The sequence below is a fragment of the Euleptes europaea genome, chromosome 1 (assembly GCF_029931775.1).
Source record: "Euleptes europaea isolate rEulEur1 chromosome 1, rEulEur1.hap1, whole genome shotgun sequence".
Lineage (NCBI taxonomy): Eukaryota > Metazoa > Chordata > Lepidosauria > Squamata > Sphaerodactylidae > Euleptes > Euleptes europaea.
In genome coordinates, this window is record NC_079312.1 from 174,204,444 (window position 1) to 174,221,528 (window position 17,085).

General features: G+C 47.8%; 1 protein-coding gene and 1 non-coding gene across 3 annotated transcripts in view; both read left to right on the forward strand.

Annotated features, from left to right (window-relative positions):
* The window catches only part of UBA1 (ubiquitin like modifier activating enzyme 1), a 63,368-nt gene that overhangs the window by 11,905 nt on the left and 34,378 nt on the right, over positions 1-17,085 (forward strand). The window contains exon 1 of one of the 2 annotated variants that reach the window (XM_056856350.1): positions 6,781-6,917. The exons of the other annotated variant lie outside the window; for it this stretch is intronic. The gene's annotated coding sequence lies outside the window, so the exon portion shown is untranslated. Of the gene's footprint in view, positions 1-6,780; positions 6,918-17,085 lie in introns of those variants that run through there. 2 annotated transcript variants of the gene reach the window in all.
* Positions 12,727-12,798, forward strand: TRNAV-GAC (transfer RNA valine (anticodon GAC)). The gene has a single exon. It is a non-coding gene; the product is annotated as a tRNA-Val (tRNA).

Sequence of the window (17,085 nt, forward strand, 5' to 3'; positions counted from 1 at the left end):
GAGCTGACTATAACGTTTATAATGGGCAATCGGTATTCCAAGAGACTTGTTTTAATGTTTTTACCGTTTGCTGCCTGTGGTTACCCTAAGTTGGGTGGAAAGGAGGCTTATAAATGTGTTAAATAAATAAAAAGATGCACCCAGATAGTCTACCCTCCTGCTGCAACTTGGGTATCTGTTCCCCTTTCCCTTGTAGTTCGCATCTTCTTCCATAAATTTTCTGGGTCACCTCAGCGAGGCTGAATTCTCTTGAGAAACTGCATGCATTTTCTTTTGTGGAAATTTTTGTACTCTAGCCATAGGGAAGACCAAGGAGCTATACAAGGGACGCTTAAAGGTCTGCTCGGTTTTGTGCTGGCGCTTTTTAATCAAAAATTGAACATATATGGAGGGAAGGGACGTGCCTTACTAGCCGCGCACGGATGCTTTGCTTGTGGAAAGTCCCAGTTTGAATGCCTGGCATCTCTTTGAAATAACTTAAAAGGTTCGAGGTAGAAGAAGAAGAAGAGTTGGTGTTTATATGCTGACTTTCTCTTAAGGGAGACTCAAGGAAGACTTTCACTTAAGGGAGGCTCAAACTGGCTTGCAATCACCTTTCCCTCCCCACAACAGGTAGGTGGGGCTGAGAGTGTGTGACTAGCCCAAGGTCACCCAGCTGGCTTCATGTGTAGGAGTGGGGAAACAAATTCAGTTCACCAGATTAGTTTCCGCTGCTCAGGTGGAGGAGTGGGGAATCAAACCCGCTTCTCCAGATCAGAGTCCACCACTCCAAACCACCGCTGTTGACCCTGCACCATGCTGACTCCCTTTAAGGTAACATGTTTACCTGAAAGACAGCCCCGAACGCGAGCTTATCCCTTTAAAAAAGTGAGCTGTGGCTTATGAAAGCTCATACTCTGCCGGAAATTTTGTTAGTCTTTAAGGTGCTACTGGACTCTTGGTCTTTTCTACTGCTAGTGACGGACTAACACAGCTACCCATCATGATCTACCTTTAAAAAATTCCATACACCAACACTCAAAATGCATTACTCTACAGTGACTAACTTGTATGTGAATTTAAGATGGCCCTCTCTTTTTCTGAACAACACATCCAGATGGGGAAACTACAGGGGCCGTAGCTCACTGGTAGGTCCTCTGCTTGGCATGCAGAAGGTCCCAGGTTCAATCCCTGGCATCTCCAGTTAAAGGGACTTGGCAAGTAGGTGATGTGAAAGACCCCTGTTTGAGACCCTGGAGAGCCACTGCCGGTCTGAGTAGACAATACTGATGGACCAATGGTCTGATTCAGTATAAGGCAGCTTCATGTGTTCATTTTAGGGGAGGGGCTGTGGCTCAGTGGTAGAGCATCTGTTTGGCATGCAGAAGGTCCCAGGTTCAATCCCCTGCATCTCCAGTTAAAGGGACTAGGCAGGTAGGTGATGTGAAATACCTCTGCCTGAGACCCTGGAGCGCCGCTGCTGGTCAGAGTAGACAGTACTGACTTTGCTGGACCAAGGGTCTGATTCAGTAGAAGGCAGCTTCATATGTTCACTTCCAGAAAGGTTCTGGTAAATAGGGTTTTGGCTTCCGCACCTACTGTCAACTTTCATACTTCTGCAAGGCAGTTGCAGAATGTATACAGGCTTGGATGGTTGCACATGGGGGTTTAGGGCCTCTAGAATCAGATCTTGGTGGTGCTAGAGTTCTGTTCCAACTTGTCACAAGGGATTATGACAGAACCATTGAGAGGGTATATGGGACTGGAGGAACAGAATTCTGAGACCTCGGGTCACCTCGGTAGCCAGGACTGATGTTGCTATAAATTCAGTAGCCCCTTAATTGGGGGGGGAGGGTAAGTATAACCTTGCTCCGATCACTGTCCTAATCTAACCCACCTTACTGGGTTGTTGTGAGGATAAAAGAGTGTGGGGGACCATATGCACTGTCCTATGCTCCTTTGGAGGAAGGGTGAGAAACAAGTACAAGGAATTGGATGGATAAAAAACAAATTATTGTGTACACAGAGAAAGTAGAAGAATTGGTTTTTACATGCCGACTTTCTCAACCGCTTAAGGGAGACTCAAACCGGCTTACAATCACCTCCCCTTCCCCTCCCCACAACAGACACCCTGTGAGGTAGGTGGGGCTGAGAGAGCTCTAACAGAGGTGTAACTTGCCCAAGGTCACCCAGCTGGCTTCATGCGTGGGAGAGGGGAAACAAAACCAGTTCACCAGATTAGCCTCCGCCGCTCATTTGGAGGAGTGGGGAATCAAACCCGGTTCTCCAGATCAGAGTCCACTGCTCCAAACCACCACTTTTAACCACTACACCACAGTGGCTCTCATTATTGGCTTCTTCATGCGAACAGCAAGTTGTGTGACTTTTCATTCACTGTTTGGGTTGCGTCTGGGGGGGGGCTAGTTAATTATTATCGGGGGGGGGGGCCCACAGTGACCGTCCTGAGCACATACAAGTAGTTTTTGTGTATTTCAGACTAGATCTTTGCTAGTTTGGGGTCCTTTTACTAGACTGTTCCTTGCGATGTGTAGACATCTGCGGCATAAAACAGGTTCACTCACAACGTCCTCTCCTTCCGTTGCTGCATACTGAAATCTCGATGAGGTGAGATGAATGAAGGTTGGTGGCCCTGGAGTGTCGCGTTTTCAGGCACAGGTATAGATTGGATTCCTTCCAGAATTTTGCACGGGTTTCCGGGAGCGTATCAAGAAGGATATGCCTTTGGCCATGACGGGCACAAAGTCAAAGTCATGTGGTAGGAGCGGGCATAGTCGTACAGTCTAGGGTGGCCTGTTGTGATGTCGGGTTTGGCCGTCACTATCGATCGGCGTTGTGGACAGAGCTGGCTGTCTCAGTCCTAGGGAACAGTGATCCGTACCGGTGTGTTGCGTTTTCTTTTTGCTAGGCCTTGAATTCATATCTTGAGCATGGAGTTGAGATGAATCCTAAAGTTTCAAGTTGTGTTGCATATGTGTTATGAAATCTTGGAATGACATTGTTTGTGCTTACAAGGGGATGGTGGCTGCTGAATTGTGCTGGGCCGAATGGCTTAGCTTGACAAATATGTTTTACCTGATTGTAGCCAGATAACGGCTGCTCTAGGGAAAACTGATGGAGAAACTTAAGGCTCTTGCAGTGAACTGTTGGTGACTGGGCTCGGTGAATACCATGGGTGTGCCTGATGTCTGAGCCATGATTCACTTAGGTGGGTGGGGATTTGATCGGTCCCTTGAATGATCAAATGTGTCAGAATAGGTTCTGAAGGCCGTATAGATGACTCTATGGCATTGAAGTCCCTCCCCTCCCCAAACCCTTAATACACATAGGGTTGCCAACCTCCGGGTACTAGCTGGAGACCTCCTGCTATTACAACTGATCTCCAGCCGATAGAGAACCGGTTCACCTTGAGAAAATGTCCGCTTTGCCAATTGGACTCTGGCATTGAAGTCCCTCCCCAAACCCTGCCCTCCTTAGGCTCTGTCCCAAAACTCCTGCTGGTGGCAAAGAGGGACCTGGCAACTCTAACACACATAGGGTTGCCAACCTCCAGGTACTAGCTGGAGATCTGCTATTACAACTGATCTCCAACCAATAGAGATCAGTCCATCTGGAGAAAATGGCTACTTTGGCAATTGGACTCTATGGCATCGAAGTCCCTCCCCTCCCTAAACCCCGCCCTCCTCAGGCTCTGCCCCCAAAACCTCCTGCCGGTGGTGAAGAGGGACTTGGCAACCCTAGCAGGAGCAAACATAAGTTGCACACCAAACATTTATGGCATTTAAAGGGGACACTTTAAATGCCATAAATGTTTGGCGTGCAATTTATGTTTGAAGGTAAAGGAATTTACACGCACGGATACAAAATTTACATTTAAGCTGTTTAATTTCACAAATTGCAATACTAAGAATTCTGTTTATTGCCTTTTATGTCCATGCGGATTTTTGTACATTGGCTCAAGTATTAGACCTATAAAAAATAGGATATTAGAACATCGTGCACGCATATGCGCTAAGATTGTCAGTGCCCCGGTAGTTGATCATTTTCTGGAAGCGCTCCACTCCGAGAATGATCTTTGGTACTTTATAATTTGGAGTCTAAAAGGAAAACATTGGTTCTTGTAGGTTATTCGGGCTGTGTAACCGTGGTCTTGGAATTTTCTTTCCTGATGTTTCGCCAGCAACTGTGGCAGGCATCTTCAGAGTAGTAACACTGAAGGACAGTGTCTCTCAGTGTTACTACTCAGTGTTCAGTGTTACTACTCTGAAGATGCCTGCCACAGTTGTTGGCGAAACGTCAGGAAAGAAAATTCCAAGACCACGGATACACAGCCCGGATAACCTACAAGAACCAATGAACTCTGACCGTGAAAGCCTTTGACAATATTTTTAAAAGGAAAACAGTTTGACAAGAGAAATACAGGAAGGATTTTAAGACAAAAAGAGGCTTTTTTTATACATCTGTTTGATTCTGTAAAACCTAAAGGCTTAAATCTTGAAAATGATCTTTCCTGTTTTATATAATTTAAGATATACGGTAGCTAGCCTGTGAGAAGACACCATCTAGTGGCTTGACTTAATACGGTAGTTTGGAAGTGGGTAATTAAGTTAGACACCTGCTAACACCTGTTCATGATTATAAATGGAAGGTTTAGAATGTAACTAAAAATCACACTGAATTGTATCCCTTGAGGAACTATGAACCTGACTTGAGATGGTATTGGATCAACGATTAATGACAAACTACCAGATTTTAGATTTTATAATGGAATTTGTAAGTATGAAATTTTTAAGTAAATAGTATACTTTTGTGATAGGATTTATTAGCAATATTTACATTGTATATTTGAATATAGGATTGAACATGGGGCTGAAGAAAACATCTTGAAACGGCCGTCCCGTTTCTTTTTGGCTTATACCAATAATTGGATATCCTACTTGAATTGGACTTTTTCAACCATACTATAAAGATAAATTGCATATTTGCATCTATAACACAAAGAATAATTGTACACCTGAATGGTTGACATCAAGTGAATCTTATGTATCATAGTAGTAGGATAAGTATTTGTTGTATAGCACTTGTTGTAATTTGTCCTAATCACTAATAATAATTTGTGCTGAGTACCTGGAGGTTGGCAACCCTAACTCCTGCACCTTTAATAGTTGAGTAGAAGAGGGAATTTTAGGAGTTGCTGCTTTTTGCACCCATTTTATAGCATGCTTATGTGATATATATTTTTCCTCCATTGTTGTTTCACACTATTGTTATCACACTTGTTGTATTATACCACTATTACTGCATCTTTTTGTTGCTTCTTTTGTTGTCTTTTTGTATACCTGTTGCCCATTGATGCATAGGCCTTTTCTATTGCGATCAGTGGTTTACTAAATATTGCTTGCTCACATTCAGAGCCTATTACTGTTCTTTCATATAGCCCCTATCTACAGTATTGGTGAGTCCTTTGTATCTCAGTACGCGGAGGTTGGCAACGCTAACTCCTGCGCCTTTAATAGTTGAGTAGAAGAGGGAATTTTAGGAGTTGCTGCTTTTTGCACCCATTTTATAGCATGCTTGTGTGATATATATTTTTCCTCCATTGTTGTTTCACACTATTGTTATCACACTTGTTGTATTATACCACTATTACTGCATCTTTTTGTTGCTTCTTTTGTTGTCTTTTTGTATACCTGTTGCCCATTGATGCATAGGCCTTTTCTATTGCGATCAGTGGTTTACTAAATATTGCTTGCTCACATTCAGAGCCTATTACTGTTCTTTCATATAGCCCCTATCTACAGTATTAGTGAGTCCTTTGTATCTCAGTACCCGGAGGTTGGCAACGCTAACTCCTGCGCCTTTAATAGTTGAGTAGAAGAGGGAATTTTAGGATATTGTCGAAGGCTTTCACGGTCAGAGTTCATTGGTTCTTGTAGGTTATCCGGGCTGTGTAACCGTGGTCTTGGAATTTTCTTTCCTAACGTTTCGCCAGCAACTGTGGCAGGCATCTTCAGAGTAGTAACACATCTTCAGAGAGACACTGTCCTTCAGTGTTACTACTCTGAAGATGCCTGCCACAGTTGCTGGCGAAACGTCAGGAAAGAAAATTCCAAGACCACGGTTACACAGCCCGGATAACCTACAAGAACCAAGGAATTTTAGGAGTTGCTGCTTTTTTTGCACCCAGTGTGATAAAGCTGCTGTGGCCCAAATGTCTCTTTTCGGTTGCAAATATTAAAGATAAAAAGGAGCCCTGTGATTTTTATGCATGAAACGGCTCAGAAAGCTGGTGGGAAACGCGTTCGTCTTCTTTGACTCACACAGTTACTTCCTCAAGGTGTTGTAGGACACGTGTCATTCCGCCTCTGCCTGAAACTACAGGGGGCGGGGCCTCGAAACTACAGGCCCCGCCCCCTTGCAGAAACTTACGCCGGGGGCGTGGCTTCCCCGCATCTGCTCTTCCTCCTCATACAGGAGGGGGGACGGTCCTCGGGTCAGTGGGCGCGGCCTGATCACGCTCTCTTTAGTTTTTTTCTAACCGTCTCAGCCTATCAGGGCCCGCGTATCCGTGACTGACGTCGCTCGAGTCCAATGGGGGTTGTTAGGTCGGGTCAGTGGGCGGGGCCTGATCACGCTCGCGTTATTTTTTCCCCCAACCGCCTCAGCCTATCAGGGCCCGCGTATCCGTGACTGGCGTCGCTCGAGTCCAACGGGGGTTGTTAGGTCGGCGGAGGGCGGGCCTTGCGGCTGCCCCGTTGCGGGGGTTGGGGGAGCGCGGCGGCGTCGGGAAGGTTTTTGTTCCGGGCCTGGCCGCCGCCATCTTGCGTCAGTGCGGGACGGAGGAGGAAGCGGCAGCGGGCGAGCGGAGCGGTGACTCGGCAGCAGCAGCGGCCGCGGCGGGGCCTGACACAGCCTCATTGGTAACCTTTTTTGGGGGGGGGGGCGGCCTTCCCCAGTTCCCCGGTCTCCATAGCAACAGGGGTCCCTGCCCCAGGATGCCGGTCTCCATAGAAACGAGTCGGAACCCCCCCCCCCCCGCCTCTCAAGGCCTAGGCCTGGCCTCTCCCGCGGTCCCTCGGCCTTGTTGGTAACGACGACGACGCCCCTCCCTCGGCCTCTTTGTCTGCTTAACGGCCCGGGCTGCCCACGCTGTTCCGTGGAAGCGACCTTCCCCCGGGGTGGGGGGCTGGAAGACCCTTCTGCCCCCCCCCCCGTAGGAGCCATTTCCCCCCCCTCGCCGGTTTCATTTTGCATTTGGCTCCTAAGGTTTGCCCAACCCCCGTCTGTTTCTCTCACTCACCCCCACCCGACGTGCTACCTTTCCCTCTTTTCCCTGTCATTCCCATTCCCCGGGACTGTGGCGTCTGTTTCTCCATCCTTCAAAGCCTTTCCACATGAAGCTGCCTTATACCGAATCAGACCCTCGGCGGCGCTCCAGGGTCTCAGGCAGAGGTATTTCACATCACCTACCTGCCTAGTCCCTTTAACTGGAGATGCAGAGGATTGAACCTGGGACCTTCTGCATGCCAAACAGATGCTCTACCACTGAGCCACGGCCCCTCCCCTAAAATGAACACATGAAGCTGCCTTATACTGAATCAGACCATTGGTCCATCAGTATTGTCTACTCAGACCGGCATCGGCTCTCCAGGGACTCAGGCAGAGGTCTTTCCCATCACCCATCTGCCTGGTCCCTTTAACTGGAGACGCCGGGGATTGAACCTGGGACCTTCTGCATGCCAAGCAGTGGCTCTACCACTGAGCCAAGGCCCCTCCCCACTATATCAAAGTCAGTATTGTCTACTCGACCGGCAGCGGCTCTCCAGGGTCTCAGGCAGGGGTCTTTAAACATCACCTACTCGCCTAGTCCCTTTAACTGGAGACGCCGGGGATTGAACCTGGGACCTTCTGCATGCCAAGCAGATGCTCTACCACTGAGCCACGGCCCCTCCCCAACACATGAAGCTGCCGTATACTGAATCAGACCCTTGGTCCATCAAAGTATTGTCAACTAAGACCGGCAGCGGCTCTCCAGAGTCTCCGGCAGGGGTCTTTCACATCACCTACTTGGCTGGTCCCTTTAACTCAGTGGTTCCCAACCTTTTCAAGTTTGAGAACCCCTTCTTAACCTTTTGCAGACCCCCATACGATAGTGACTGTCCTGTTAGAATCTGCTGATGGAGAAAATACATAATGAGAAAAAAGATCAAAATGACACTGCTTTGTGCACATCTGGTTTCGTGGACCACTTGCAATAATTCTGCACACGCACACCCCAGCGGTCCCCAGATCCCAGGTTGGGAACCTCTGCTTTAACTAGACAAACACTGGGGATTGAACCTGGGACCTTCTGCGTGCCAAGCAGAGGCTCTAACCCTGAGCCATGGCCCCTCCCCACAATATCAAAGTCAGTATTGTCTACTCAGATCGGCAGCGGCTCTCCAGGGTCTCAGGCAGGGGTCTTTAAACATCACCCACCTCCCTGGTCCCTTTAACTGGAGACACTGGGGATTGAACCTGGGACCTTCTGCATGCCAAGCAGAGGCTGTACCCCTGAGCCATGGCCCCTCCCCACAATATCAAAGTCAGTATTGTCTACTCAGACCGGCAGCGGCTCTCCAGAGTCTCAGGCAGGGGTCTTTCACATCACCTATCTGCCTGGTCCCTTTAACTGGAGTCGCTGGGGATTGAACCTGCATGCTGAGCAGATGCTCTAGCCCTGAGCCACAGCCCCTCCCCAGGCCCTTCCCATCACCCCAGTCAGTTTCCTAGGGTGAAAACCTGCTGCCTTTAGTTTCTGTCTCTCCCCCCCCCCCAAAAAAAATAGAGAATATAAGAAAGGCCATGCTGGATCAGATCAAGTCCAGCAGTCTGTTCACACGGTGGCCAAACAAATTCTTATTTTTTCAGGGAAAAAGGGATTTCAAAAGCTAGAATAAAAAGGCCCCAGTTCCCAGGGGAGAGGGAGTCAGTGAACTGGAGTAGTTCCCCCAGCTAGGGCAGGTAGTACTGGGGGAGGGTGTGTGTGACAGTTCCAAGGGAGAAAGCCTGTTGCCTTTAGTTGCTGTCTCTCTCTCCCCCCCCCAAATAAGAATGTAAGAAAGGCCATGCTGGATCAGGCCAAGGTCCATCAAGTCCAGCAGTCTGATCACACTGTGACCAACCAAATTCTTATTTTTGCCTCTCTCCTCAAGACAAGAAGGACTTCAGTGAGAAGCTAGAATTAAAAAACCCTGTTCCCAGGGGAGAGGGAGTCAGTTAACTGGAGTGTTCCCCCCCCCCAACCAGCGCAGGTAGTACTGGGAGAGGGGGGGCAACAGGCAGTTTCCTGGGGTGAAAGCCTGTTGCCTTTAGTTGTTGTGCCCCCCCCCCCAATTCTTATTTTTGCTTCTTTCCTCAGGACGAGAAGGATTTCAGAGAGAAGCTAGAATAAAAAGCCCCCATTCCCAGGGGACGGGGAGTCAGTGAATTGGAGTGATTCCCCCAGCCAGGGCAGGTAGTACTGGGGGAGGGGTGACAGTTTCCTAGGGTGAAAGCCTGTTGCCTTTCATTGCTGTCCCTCCCCCCCAAATTAAGAACATAAGAAAGGCCATGCTGGATCAGACCAAGGTCCATCAAGTCCAGCAATCTGTTCACACAGTGGCCAACCAAATTCTTATTTCTGCCTCTTTCCTCAGGATAAGAAGGATATCAGAGAAGCTAAAATAAAAAGCCCCTATTCCCAGGGGAGAGGGAGTCAGTGAAATTGAGTAATTCCCCCCCCCCCAACCAGGGCAGATAATACTGAGAGAAGGTGGGGCAACAGGCACTTTCCTGGAGTGAAAGCCTGTTGCCATTAGTTGCTGTGCCCCCCCCCCAATTCTTATTTCTGCCTCTTTCCTCAGGACGAGGGGGATTTCAGAGATAAGCTAGAATAAAAAGCCCCCATTCCCAGGGGAGCTTGAGTCAGTGAGCTGGAGTGCTTCCACACACACAGCAGACAGGGCAGGTAGTACTAGGGGAGGGGGGTGACAGTCATGCAGTGGGGTGGTCATCTTGGGGGAAGGGTCTCTCACTGTGTTGGGCCCTGCAGAAAGGGCTCATTTCCCCATCCTATAAATAATGGGGGCTGGTTCTTGTGATAAACCCTATTGTGGAGTTGCCCTGACTGGGTACCCCAAGCTAGCCAGATCTCGGAAGCTAAGCAGGGCCGGCCCTGGCTAGTATTTGGATGGGAGACCACCAGAGAATATCAGTGTTACTATGCAGAGGCAGGCAATGGCAAACTACCTCTGAATGTCTCTCACCATGAAAAATTCTATGGGGTTGCCATAAGTCAGCTGCCACTTGATGACAAAAAAAAATGTGGAGATACCCAGCATAGTTTGTGAGGCAAAAAGAGATCAGCTGGTCCTTGTGTGGGTAGTTTGTATTTCCTAGAAGGGTGATTTGGGGTGGCAGTCTGGGAGCCACAGCTGTTAATACTGCCTTGATCCACACCCGGGGACCAATCTTGTTGGCTAAGGATGCATGGGGTTCATATTGCAGACTCCTGGGGTCCTTGGTTGAAGTAGGCGGTGAGGTTGCTGCAGCTCTTGCCTAAGCGTTTCCTGTATTCAAAGCATACAGGTTTCCGAAAACCTGACGAGCAACTTCTTTTGCTCAGGTGTCCCAATCTTGTATAAAACCTGGGACCTGTGTAAACTGTTTGTTTTTGTTTGTTTTTTTCCTTCAGATCAGAAACTCTGACAAAGTCTGTGATTCTGTCTAGACATTAGGAAGACCTTTCTAACTGAGCGGTTCCTCAGTGGAACAGGCTTCCTTGGGAGGTGGTGAGCTCTCCTTCCCTGGAGGTTTTTAAGCAGAGGCTAGATGGCCTTCTGTCAGCAATGCTGATTCGATGACCTTAGGCAGATGATGAGAGAGAGGGCATCTTGGTCATCTTCTGGGCATGGAGTAGGGGGGTCATTGGGGTGCGGGGGGGGAGGTAGTTGTGAATTTCCTGCATTGTGCAAGGGGTTGGACTAGATGACCCTGGTTGTCCCTTCCAACTCTATGATTCTATGACTGGTCATATACTAAAGTTTTGGAAACTCCTGTTCCCTCTTAAGTGTTTGTGGTAGTCTCCTTTGGTTGGAAAGTGTGGGGCAAGAAGAATCCAGGAGTTGCTAGTCCCTTGTGTGCTTCAGGAAAATAGATTAGATCTGTGTGTGTGTGTCAAGTCGCAGCCGACTTATGGCGACCCCTTTTGGGGTTTTCATGGCAAGAGACTAACAGAGGTGGTTTGCCAGTGCCTTCCTCTGCACAGCAACCCTGGACTTCCTTGGTGGTCTCCCATCCAAATACTAACCAGGGCTGAACCTGCTTAGCTTCTGAGATCTGACAAGATCAGGCTAGCCTGGGCCATCCAGGTCATGGTAGATTAGATCTGGTTCACCCTTTAAGCAGCAAATTAGTACGAGAAGTCTTTAGAATTTCTCCTGAAATGAAGTTAGGAGTCAATTTGGGGGTTTCATCCTCCGGGAAATAATGGAAGCATTTTTTGATAAAAGTCAGAAGAGCTGAACACATGGAGCTGCCTTATACTGAATGAGACCCTTCGTCCATTAAAGTCAGTATTGTCTACTCAGACCGGCAGCAGCTCTCCAGGGTCTCAGGCAGGGGTATTTCACATCACCTACTTTCCCGGTCCCTTTAGCTGGAGATGCTGGGGATTGAAGCTGGGACCTTCTGCTTGCCAAGCAGATGCTCTACCACTGAGCCACTGCCCCTCCCTTTGTGCTCCTTTGTGCTGAGTCTCTGAAAACTTCCCATCAGTGTCCTGCTCGTCTTTACAGGACTACCTGAAAAGATAGGTGCATTCAGTCCTGCACACTTAAATACAAGAACCAGCTTATCAAGCCACGTATATCTCTGAATCTTGGAGGAGATTGCATGCGAGCCGGGCAGTCTTCTGCCTGGAAGAAATTGTGATTAGCCATGGGCAAGAATCTACTAGAAGACTGCCTTAGTTAGTGTAAGCGTATTTGGGAGCCTCTTGGAATGCATGCAGGATGATAGCTGCTGGCCGGACGGGGTTTATGCATCCAATATTTAGAGATCATCAAAAGCCAAAGAGAAGTTGCGATACTGTCTTCCTTTATAGTTGAATTTGCGTGGTAACTGATCTGATTCTACAGCTTATCTTTTTGAATCAGTTCATCTGGCTAGCCTTAAGGTTGCCTCTGGGTGTACGGGGAGACTCGGAAGCCAAAGACCTTAGCTTCATTCTTGGCTCTTGAGCCAATTTAGAGCTGGAAAGCTGGAAAATGAGTAGAATTGAATCTGTGCTTATTAGTTTCATCTCGGGATTGCCCCATCCCTGTTGGGGTTAGAGACTGATTCTCATTTGCACTTTATCTTGGTGATCAGTGGTGTGATTCAGGTATGTCACAAGTGTTAGGAACCAGGTCTCCTAGCGCTGCTAGGCCTTGGAAGAGGAAATACACAGGACTCCTGGATCCTGTACTGACTTTTACATAAATCCCATAGCGCATGTGCTTCCCTGCTCTCATTTTCCTGCTTGTAAAGTTCAGCATAGGATTAATGAAAATATTAGTACAGGCACAAGTGCTACATCGTTTGTGGCTTTGATCCTGTTGCCTAAATTAAACTGCTAAACGTTATTTAAAGGAACTGTCTCCAAAAGTGACACTGTTGGGTTTGTCAAAGGAGAGCAATAGGATTGCAGAAATTGCTCCTGCTGGGGTAGGGGCTGTGGCTCAGTGGTAGAGCATCTGCTTGACATGTAGAAGGTCCCAGGTTCAATCCCTGGCATCTCCATTTAAGGGGACTAGGCAGGTAGGTGATGTGAAAGACCTCCGCCTGAGACCCTGGAGAGCCGCTGCTGGTCTGAGTAGACAATACTGACTTTGATGGGCCGAGGGTCTGATTCAGTATAAGGCAGCTTCATGTGTTCAATTCCTTTCTTTCCATGCCACATTCTGATGTATTTTATTTGTTTGTTTGATTTATATCCCACCCCTCCCCTGCAATGCCAGGGAGGGGTGGATTACAACATACTGCACAAATTAAAGCATGCACTTCCAGTTGAAAATTCTCCACATCTTAACATTTCTAATGGGCGCCCTTCGTCATTCCAGTGGCGGGTGCTGTAGGAGTAGGGATAAGAAAGGGGTCTCAGAGGGGAGGGATCAAGGTTAGGGTAGGCATGACTAATAAAATAACTAGGTAGGCAGGATAAAAAGAGCCCCGTGGTGCAGAGCGGTAAGCTGCAGTACTGCAGTCCAAGCTCTGCTCACGACCTGAGTTTAGTCCCAACGGAAGTTGGTTTCAGGTAGCCGGCTCAAGGTTGACTCAGCCTTCCATCCTTCCGAGGTCAGTAAAAGGAGTACTCAGCTTGCTGGGGGTAAAGGGAGCATGACTGGGGAAGGCACTGGCAAACAACCCCGTAAACAAAAGTCTGCCTTGGAAACGACGGGATGTGACGTTAGGAATGGGTTAGGAATGACCCGGTGCTTGCACAGGGGACCTTTAACTTTTTAGGAAGGCAGGATAGGAAAGGAAAGCCAGCTAAGATGGAAGCCGTCGCTGTCCTCAGCCATAGGCCTGGTGGAACACCTCAGTTTTGCAAGCCCTGCGGAATTGCATTAGATGCTGCAGGGCCCTGGTCTCATTAGAGAGGGAGTTCCACTGGGCCGGAGCCAAAAAGGCTCTGGCCGAGGACAGCTGGACACTCTTTGGGCCAGGGACCCACTTAATATTACATCACAAATACAAAACTTAATATCTGTATATATTGGGTGTCTTGTGTATGGTAAAGCTGTCTCTCTCTCTCTCTCCTGCTCCAGTGCAATAACAGAATGGTCTGAACGAAGCATCTATTTTGTATTAATGGGCTGCTTGAGAGAGTACAGCCAGACCATATTAAAATGTCTCTTGTTGCTTTGTTCTTCATCTAACCATCCTTCTTGAGCCGCTGAAGTTGTTAGGTGCCGGTGATGTGGAGCAGAAAAATTTTCCACAATGGGAAATTTCCCAATGCCATATTTTTCCATGGAAAAGGTTGTTTTTTTTACCCTGCATGTGTAAATGTAGGCTGTTTTATCTGTAGCTGTCAGGGCTGTTGTCCTGTAAATCAATCATCTTAGATGGTCCGAAGGTGGGATATGAAGCGTAGTCAAACCCCAGTGCTTGTGCATGGTGTATCTGCCACCTTTTGCGACCACGATTTAAGTTTTGCTAATACAATTTAAAACATTTTAAATCACTTCAATTTGAGTTGGAAAGTTGTCCTATTACAATTTTCCCGGAAAGCCCACATCACTGCCAGGCCTCGAACCCAACAATTCATGTTCCTCAGTCCCGTAATGTTGCAAGGCCAAGAGATATGGAATTCTCAGCCCGTCTCCTCTGCCATTCAAATTGCAGGACCTGGGTTATAACCTAATCCTAACAACAAAAGGTTAAGCTTGGTTTGTCCCTTTGTAAAAACCCAGTAATCCTGACTAACTTTATTCCAGAGTTTCAGGCAAGGCCATCTATCCAATAGAGTTCCCTCCATATTTTGTTCCTTGACTACTAGCCCTGGCTTCCAGCTCTTTCTCTCTCATTGGTTGGCATACTTATTCATTTTGACCAGTCTTGGTCTGACAGTGAGCTACGTGCCTCAACTTGCAAAGTCCTGGTTTGATTCACAGAAACGTTCAGCCTGGTGGGCCCCTAGGCATGGCCACTTCTGTGGGAGGGAATCTCTTGTCAGTGCAGCATGGGAATATCTGCCTGCACATGTAAGCTGGAGTTTGTCTTTTATTGACTGTCTTTCGGAAATGCTTGCCAGGGTGTGACTCAATTATAACAAGGAAAATGCCTGTTTGCAGCCTTCCTAAGGTAGCATCTGCCACCTGGTGTGCCTGGCCATTCTTCCCAGAATACGTTTATGGTTTATTATTATTTTTTTGGCCAGAGCCAAATTGAGTGTCTACACCAGGGGTGTCGAACTCATTGGTTACGAGGGCCGGATATGACATAAATGTCACTTGGTTAAGCCGGGCCATGCCTCACCATTCCAGATCAAGCTCAGGGAGGTGGCTACCTCAGCTGGCGAGTCCTCAGCAGGAAGGTGATTGTAAGCCAGCTTGATTCTGCCTTAAGTAGTAGAGAAAGTCGGCATATAAAAACCAACTCTTCTACGCATGAAGCTGCCTTCTACTGAATCAGACCCTAGGTCCATCGAAGTCAGTCTTGTCTACTCAGACTGGCAGCGACTTTCCAGGGTCTCGGGCAGAGGTCTTTCACATCACCTTGCCTAGTCCCTTTAACTGGAGATGACGGGGATTGAACCTGGGACCTTCTGCATGCCAAGCAGATGCTCTACCACTGAGCCACGGCCCCTCCCTGGGGGGAAGATCCCTTATGCATCCCTGTTTGTGCAGTTTGTTGTTCCTTTCCGGTTGCTTCTGCTGGCCTTTTGTTGCCGTGCTGGAAATGTCCTTACACTTCAGAGGGGGCCGCTGATCAAATGGATGCTCCTCTATGGACTCTCAGACAAAGGATCACATCGTTTAGTAGCCTTTTAATTCAATTGCATGTAGCCAGCCAAGCTAGCTTTTTCGTTGGAAATGCGCCTTCTTAAACAATGGCTGCACTAAAAATTGCTGAGCCCCTGCTTACCTGCTTTTATTAGCTGGAGAGCTGACAGCTGTAGTTTTCCTTAGCTGCCACCCACCCCGCACACACACAAAGGATGGATTAACTCTTGACGAGTTAACGGCCTCTGTCCTTGCCACAAACTCTTCCTCATTGTAACCCCAGATGAATGAAGGATTGGGGAACTGAGCAGAGAGAAACTTACTGCATCAAACAGACATTGTTCAGCATCTGTTGTAGAGCATAAAGGGGAGGGTGGTATTGTTTTAAGAAAGAACAACAAACCTCTTGAGTGGTTTTTTGTACTGAAAGCTATTTATTGCGCCTAATTATTGCGCTACACCTGCCAGTGAGGTGTAGCGGTTAAGAGCTTTGTGGATTCCCTACTCCCCCACCTGAGTGGCGGACTCTAATCTGGTGAACTGGGTTGGTTTCCCCACTCCTCCTCCATGAAGCCAACTGGGCGACCTTGGGATAGTCACAGTTCTTTCCAAACTCAGCCCCACCTACCTCACAAGGTGTCTGTTGTGGGGAGAGGAAGGAAAGGAGATTGTAGGCCGCTTTGATTCTACTTAAAATGTAGAGAAAGTTGGCATATAAAAACCAATTCTTTATGTGGCACATAAAGATTTGTGGCGCCACTGCTGGTGTTGGGGCCTGAGAGAGCCACTGTAGTGTAGTGGTTAAGAGTGGTGGTTTGGAGCGGTGGACTCTGATCTGGAGAACTGCCTTTGATTTCCCACTCATCCACATGAGCAGTGGAGGCTAATCTGGTGAACCTGGTTGGTTTCCCCACTCTTACACATAAAGCCAGCTGGGTGACCTTGGGCTAGTCACAGCTCTGTTAGAGCTCTCTCAGCCCCACCTACCTCACAGGGTGTCTGTTGTGAGAGTAGGGGAAGGGAAGGTGATTGTAAGCTGGTTTGATTCTCCCTTAAGCGGTAGAGAAAGTTGGCATACCAACTCTTCTTCTAATTCTCTTCTGTGCGTTGTCAAGGCATGTAGTTCAGTAGCACAAAATGGGGCCTGTTCTCTTTCCGTATGTTACCATTATCTTCAGGGGGAAGTACAAGGAGCCTTTTGCAAAAACATGGTGTGTGCGCGTGCACACGTGGCATCTACGCACACATTTCTTCTCACTGCTGTAGCTACATGTCCCAGATGTGTGAGCTGAGTTTCTCTACTTTATGTAAACAAGCCTGTGCCTTTCCGCTCTCTTTATATCTCAAATGTACTGCTAAAAGCTCATAATTTTAGCAGTAAAATGTCTGCTAGTGTTTGACTTAATCTGACCATACACCTCTTAAACTAGCCAGTAGATCAGGTCAAACTCCGTGTAGAAAGGCAGTCTCTGTAAAATCAGATACTTCCTTCTGAGAGCGAGCGAGCAATATTACTAGTATCAAGGTTCTTTTCCTTGCCAAAACTGGAGGGTTCCTCTTCATTTTGATTTCCTTTATT